Raw genomic sequence first — 7528 nt, forward strand, 5'->3', positions numbered from 1 at the left:
CAGAAAGAACTGGTGAACACTTCATTTATCATATTTCTTACCATGTTTTTCCTACTATTGGGAGGACTTGAAAGTTGAAGTTTATCAAAACAAACCATTGACATCAAATACAAGGAAGGAAAACAACGTCTCAATTCATGATGGTAACAGTGGCTTAACTTCTGAGAGTACTTTCAAAATATGATGAAGTGTTGAAAGGTATAGAGTTATCAATTGAAGCTATTGCTAGAAATTGTTTTAAATTAATTAAAAATACTGATTTTTGGTATCTTGGTTTCAGTACAGAGTATCTGAGTTATTATTGTTATTAGAGAGATTCTGAGTCAGGAGGATTGAATAGACACATGACAACATTAGAGGAAGTCAGATGAAATTTCACACATCAGGAAAGTTGCACAGACAATGAAAGCAACTTTTACTTCATGTGACATGCCCAAGTGGTAGTGTAGGGATGAGAGAGGAGGGAGAATTGGCATGCTGTGAACCTAGCCAATGCCAGCTCTTGCTCAAGATTCTATGCTGTCAATGGCTCTATTACAATTCTCTTGTTCTGACTGCCCTCCAGCATCTGATTGGTTCATTAATTCAATAAAAATAGATTGGGTTCTCTAGGTGTTGAAGATTCAGCAATAGATAAGGTCCTTGGTCTCCAACTTATTTTCTAATAAGGGTCAGCACACTGTGCCCCACAGGTCAAATCTGGCCTGCCACTTGTTTTGGCAAATAGTTTTCTTGGAACACAGCCGAACTCATTCTTTCTGTATCATTATGATTCCTTTTGTGTTAATTAAAGGGTTAGGTAGTTGTGTCAGAGAATGTGTGGCCCACACAACTTAAAATACTTGCTACCTGGCCATTTACAGGCAAAGTTTGCTGACCCCTGTTCTAGCAGAAGACAGATAATAAGCCGATAAATAGATGACTATATAATGTCAAGTAGTTTTCAAAGTGTAAACAAGTCAGGGAAAGCAGTAAGGGAATGAGAAGAGGACACTTGCAATTTCAAACATGGCAGTCCAGAGGCGATCTCATGGAACAGAGCCATTATATCCAACACCTGAAGGAGGTGAATGCATGAGTTGTGTTAACATCTGAGCTGTGTAAAACATTGTGGGCTATTGCAAGGAGTTTTGTGATTACTGTGTGTGAGATGGGAAACCATTGGAGAAATCTTGAGAAGAGTAACATGATATACTTTTCATGTAATAATATTCATCTAATACCTAAAAACAATGAAGGAATAATAGACTTGAGTGAGGGTGGCTGGGTCAGATGCAGGAAGAACAATTGAGAGGCTAGTGCAATATGTTCCAGGAGATAGATCACTGGGACATAAACCAGAAATGGAGCAATGGAGGAGTTGAAAAGTGATCTGATTCTAGATATATTCTTTATAAAAATGATTATTTTTAAAAACATTTCAATTTTAATTAACTAGTTTTTTTTTTAAAACAGGTTCATTATGGTTTGTGGGTACAATTCTAAGAACATAATTATATTCCCTTCTTCCCTCTCTCTCTCACCTTCTTTCCTTCTCCCTTTCTTTCTGATTTTAGTTTTTAAGATAACATATTTTAAATTTATATTATAGCAAAAAGGCTTAGTGCTCCTAGATATGTTCTGGAAGTAAAACCAACAAGATCTGATGTGAGAAGAGTCAAGGATAATTCCAATGCATTCTGCCTTATGAACTGGAAGAATGCAGTTAGCTTTAGTGAGATGGGGACTACTGTGAGAAGCAGGTTTGGCAAGTGTAGCAGGTTTTGGTGTCAGACTGGAGATGGAATCATGAGTATGGTGTTGTATGTGGTAAGTTTAAGACCTTATTAGGCTTCCAAGTTGATACATCAATTAGTTAGTTAGTGGGACATAAAAGTATGTAGGAATCCAGGATGGATATACAAATTTGGGAGTCATCAGCATATAGACAATATTTTAAACCATGAGAATGAAAGCACCACCACAAAGATAGAGAACAGGAGAAATCTCAGGCTTCAAGCCTTCCCTTTCAATGCTAGACTCAGTTCATTACAAAATCCTTTATAATGTCTCTCAATTCAACAATTTCTTTCTATTCCCACTGCAACTATCCTAGTCCAGGGTCTAATCCTATCTGTATACTTGGACTTTTGCCATATCCTCTAAATGTTGACTTGAAATTCATCATCTCATCTGTCTTTCCCCTCCAAAGAAATAGCTCTACTTCTCCTGTGTTCTCCATCTTAGAGAAGGATATCAGCATTCAGAGCCATTTGCTCAAATTTGAAACCTAGAAATCTTCCTTGTCTCCTCCCTTTTTCCTACTCTCCATTTAAAGTCCATTATGATAAATCAATACTACCCACCTTTCTCTGTCTCTATGACGATCATTCTACTCCAAGATGCCATTCTTTCCCACATGGGCAATGATAATAGATTCCCAGCTACTTTCCTTCCCTCCAGCCTATCTTCTGTAGCAATGCCAGTAGGATCTTTATAACACCATGTTACGTACATTTTGCCTACCTATTTTGTAGGTTCAAAAATTAAACCTCAAAGGCCCTTTATCATCTGGCCATAACTTTTCAATGGTATCTGCCATGGGTCTTCTGGAAGTTCCCTTCATTTCATCTCTGTGTCTTATCACTGGTGGTTAGACTCACCATGACCACAGTTTGTCCCAATACCTTGGTGTAGATTTTCCAAAGCATATTAAAAATGTTTGAGACTATTATATTTTCTCTCTGCCCTCAGCTGAGCTAACGGACAGTGCAGTTAAAACCCTTAGGACACTTGCTTCTGAGCAAACTGCTTCCTCCTATTCACCCCACTGTGCTCTACAAATACTATGCTTTTCTTTGTGTATCATGACATGGTAAAAACTGGCAAGGACTGGCTTTGTGGATACCATTACCATACCATGGAAAGTGCCACTCCACCCCCCCTCTCTAAGTTCTAAGCATATTTCTACATCAAGTTCAAGTCTCACCTTCTTGATAAAGCTATCTTTGATGATACATATCCAGCCTCAAATTCCCTGTAGCACCTGACTTGGCCATTTAGCATTTGTGACTTTGTGCTGTTATTCAACATTTTATGAGGAGGCCTTATTCAATGAACTCTGTTGGGCTTTGAGAAAGGGTGAAGACTGGAGAAGCATGTAGGCTGAAAATTGAGCTTTTGAGCAATGAGATAACATAAACCAAGCTTAAAATACTAGGTTCTGGAATCTGGAAGGGGGCATGGGGAGCAAGGATTGTTATAGCTACCTTCCTTCCACTTAGTGCCTTAACATAAACTAAGACAGGCATTCAATAGATTGTTATGGTGTTAATGAAAGAATACATACTTAAATAAATGAACTTGTAAATTCTATCATGTGGCACAACAGAAAAGAACATTGGATTAAGAGTCAGAGAATCTGGGTTCTAATGCACTTTGTGAGATGTTAGGCAAGTTGCTTGCCTTAGTTCCCTCATTCATAAAATAAGAATAATTCTTTCCATCCTCACTTCCAAGTTAAGATGGGACAGCTTTTGGAAAAATGATTTGGCATGTTAAAGGAGTATTTTGCTCATGAATAATGCCAAAGGAGCCAGTGTGGAGGATGAAGAGGGAGCTCAAAGACACTACAAAAAACACTGGGGAAGTCACAGGTGAAGAAAAAGTCAGTGGAGTCAGGAAATTTGCTAGCATGGTACACTTGCCCAGTGGTGTTTGAAAAAGGGTGGCAAGCACAAGTAAAAGAAGAACCAAGTTTCCGTGTCAAGAGGCAGCATAATATAGCCGCTAGGTCAAAGCATGGGTCTGGCACTTACCAGCAGTTTGACTTTGATTACTTACTATCTCTGAACTTCTGTTTATTCATCTGTATTATGGGAATTATAGTAGTGCCTATTTTAAGAGAGCTGTAATATTTGAACACATTAACGATTGTAACATGTGTGGAAAAGTGTAAACTAGCACCTGGCAGATAGAGCAATATAGAAATGTGTGTTGGGTAAAAACAATGGTCTTGCTCTTTCTTGCTAGGCAGTACTCCAATCCCCACAACTGGGTCTTCCTTTTTAGGCCTGAAGCAGGGCCGACAGAAACTCCAAGATACTCCCCAGTGGGTATGTCCTCTTTCCAGATTCCAGAGCCTAGTATTCTAAGCTTAGTTTACCTTATCTTATTTCTCAAAAGCTCAATTTCCAACCTATATATTTCTTCCCAAGTCTTCAGCCTTTCTCAAACTCAATAGTTAATCATGAGTATAGATAGCAGTAGATTCCATAATATCCTAAAAGCATATGGAAGCAGTGTAGCCTGATCTTTAAAGCTAATAACTTTACAATAAAGCAAAAATGAGGTTGAATCAGAACTCTGCAAGTGACCAACTGGATAGACTTGAACAAAACAATCTCTCATCCTCAGCTTGCTTGTCTGTAAAATGAGTCCTCCAAGTTGGTTGTCAGGATCAAATGAGAAACATGGACATGAGACATTCAGTATACAGACTGGCATGTGATAAACACTCAAAAGGCATTAGTTCTTATTTTTGATAATTTCTAGGATTATGGGTCTTGATTTTTTTTCAGCTCTATAATGTAAATTAAAAGCCCTATAGCTCCTATCACTATTCCTCTATCATCCCAATTTTCCTTTCCAAACTAAAATGATATAACAAAATGTTACTGGGTTCCATTGAGAACACTCAGTATTTTATAATCCATTTGAGGTTTATGTCCAGTTCAAAAGAATTGTAGAGAAAAAAGCCCAGTAACGCTAGGTATACCATAGACTTCAGTGTGTCAGTGTGTCTGTGAATGCCTTAGAGACAGTAGGCTACTCTTATCCTACATCAAAGTCACCTATTTTATACTTAATTTCATTAAATATAATTCTTCTTGTAAAATAGCACATGATTTTCCCCAAAACGCTCAGATTTCCATTTACCATAGAAATGGCCCTTTTATTGAAATAAATCTCCAGTGAGGAGACAGAGGTCCAGAAAGTGTGTTTTGCAAAAGTTATCCACATGAGTCTGATAAGCACCCCTGCATTGAGAGGCAGCCTGGAAAGGGAGTTTGGAGGGAAAGGTCGGAGCCTTGCCTTGAAAAGAAATCCAAGAAGGGCAGGTATAACTGCTCTGCCTCCCACACAAAGTGGGCGTGTAGTATCATGCCCTGTATCCACTGGCAGAGAGCGTGGTGTTTCCTCCCCCATGCATTAATCACAGAGGACTTCTCTTCCTTGACACCCAACTGCAGAATTGTACTCAGTGAGAATACAAGATTTGCCCTGTGCTTTGAAAATGTGACTTCATTTAATACCTGGATTAATAGATGTCCTGCTTGAAGTTCAAACACTATTTGATATGTAAAGCAAGGAAGAATCATTAGCAGCTAATTTAATTATTTTTGGCTTACACGGCTGTTCCCAAAACTAATTGTTTGCCAGCAAAAACTGTTTGGCCTTCATTGTTATCATTAATGAATGTGCTTGCATTTCACACTAAGGAGTCAGTCTTTCAAATGCTTCTAATCAAATATAATAAAAGCTTAAATAATCATAAAGTACAAAATAAAAGGGAAGTGTAGGAACCTAAAATGTATGAACTTACTACCTTTTCTTTCCCACTGTATATGAAGGGACTTCAAAGAGTTTGTGGAATTAAAAGATAAGTTTGGATGCCAAATCAAGATGGTGGCCATGGGGCAAGTTTCTCTTTGCATTCCTCTCTGCTAGGAATTTCCACTTGCAGCGTTGGCCCTTAGCCAGCTAAGTGCCATTGGACAAGGACAATGCCCCAGGAGGCAACGATGAGGATGCAGAGAACCGTTGGCCTGACATTTTCCGTGAGGCCTCTACCTGCTAGCACTCCAAACTCCCTGCTGGGAAGGACATGTGGTGACTGGGTAAAGATGGAGGTGGGAAACAAGCTTAATAAGAAATAGGGAATAGAGGAGTACAAGGAAGGAAGACAAATGGAATTTATACTTGAATATGCACAACGAAGACAGGGATGATCAACCTGGGGTGTGATGCATGGATCTTAGATGGAAATCCGTATCACAAAGTCCTCCTTAAATTTTCACTGGATGCCATTTCTCTAAAGGACAATCTGGTTACATTGGTTGTTGATATGTCAAAGCCATGGGCTGCTTTGGATTCTTTAGAGAAATGGACAAGTGTTGTTAAGAGAACATGTTGACAAATTGAAAATTCCTTCTGAAGAAGTGAAAGAAATGCAATAAGAATCGATTAGAGACTTCCAAGAATATGGAGAGCCAAGAGAAGACATCCCAATTTCTCCTCAGAGAAGAGACATCACAGAAGCAGAAAGATGACAGTGAGGTTCTATCTCTGGGTGTGGATACAGTTACAACTAACTTGGCATTCCAGCACTAGGAATTTACCATACCAGGGATGAACATCTTCGTTTATCCAGTCACATATCCAGGAGTTTTGTTTACAGTATGGTACAACACTTAATTACACTTCAGTAAAAGAAAACAAAAATACAGATTGGGTATGTAAATACATCATTCAGAAACTCTCTGGCTTTCTCTATAAGATCCCTGCTGTTGTTGTGGAAAAGGGTGCAGTATTTATCCCAGCAGGGTGGGACAATTAAAAGAAGATAGGAATATTGCTTTCAAAGCAGAGGATAACTGACATGCACATCATAACTAATCACCTGTCCGAAAGTTTGGCCATGAGAAGGAAAGTATGGCAGAAGTTTTTCTTATGAAGCTACAGTTCTTCTTGGCAAAGCAACTATCAGCTGCAGCTGGAAGACCTATGGATGCTTCACCAAGGATCCTAGGAGGCTCACCTTGAATGCCAAACCGGTCTGTGACATCGAGCATTGCCAGTATGTCATCTATCCCTGATGGCGCATGTGCACACACACACACACACACAAATTGATGCAAACATAAAATCTGGAATTATGAGTGAAAGTCTCCTGGCAATTTTAAAAAATGGTCTATTGAGTAAAAATACTGGCTCTCCAGGAGGCCTTGATGTTAGTAGCGATATCCCTGGGAGTGAGGCTGGAGGTAGAAGTAGTGGTTTACCACCATCCTTCAAAAAGTCAGGGCAGAAGCCTGCCCTATCAGGCATTCACAATGAACTAGACAGAATTACATGAAAGTCAGTTTCAATTTTTCCTCTGACATGTACATCTCCTCTGGAAGAAGCAGCTTCTCAAAAATAACAAATAAAGCCATTTCTGGAGTTTTCTGAGATAACTTAAACTGGCCTCTGCCTTTTCCTTCAAAAATGGAATTAGGGAGCTGGAGTGCTTCTTTCAGATGGACTACATTTATGTCTTTTTTTTTGTGGTTGCTCATTTTTATAAAAGGGTCTGTATGAAGAAAATTATTCTGCATTATGTGGAATTTCTACTTGCATTGCCATTCTGCATAAGGATGTAATTTTGGATTTTGACAATCTCAAATATATATGAAACACAACCATGTGATCACTTCCTAAAGGCTATCAAAAACATAAGGCGGGTTTAGGGAAGGGTGCAAATTATGGAATTTGGAAGTCCAAGCTT

General features: G+C 38.8%; 1 pseudogene; it reads left to right on the forward strand.

Annotated features, from left to right (window-relative positions):
• Positions 1-1008: 1008 nt before the first annotated feature.
• On the forward strand, positions 1009-7164 carry LOC100341212 (cytoplasmic dynein 1 light intermediate chain 1 pseudogene; annotated as a pseudogene).
• The last annotated feature ends 364 nt before the right edge of the window (positions 7165-7528 follow it).

The sequence above is a fragment of the Oryctolagus cuniculus genome, chromosome X (genome assembly GCF_964237555.1).
Source record: "Oryctolagus cuniculus chromosome X, mOryCun1.1, whole genome shotgun sequence".
Lineage (NCBI taxonomy): Eukaryota > Metazoa > Chordata > Mammalia > Lagomorpha > Leporidae > Oryctolagus > Oryctolagus cuniculus.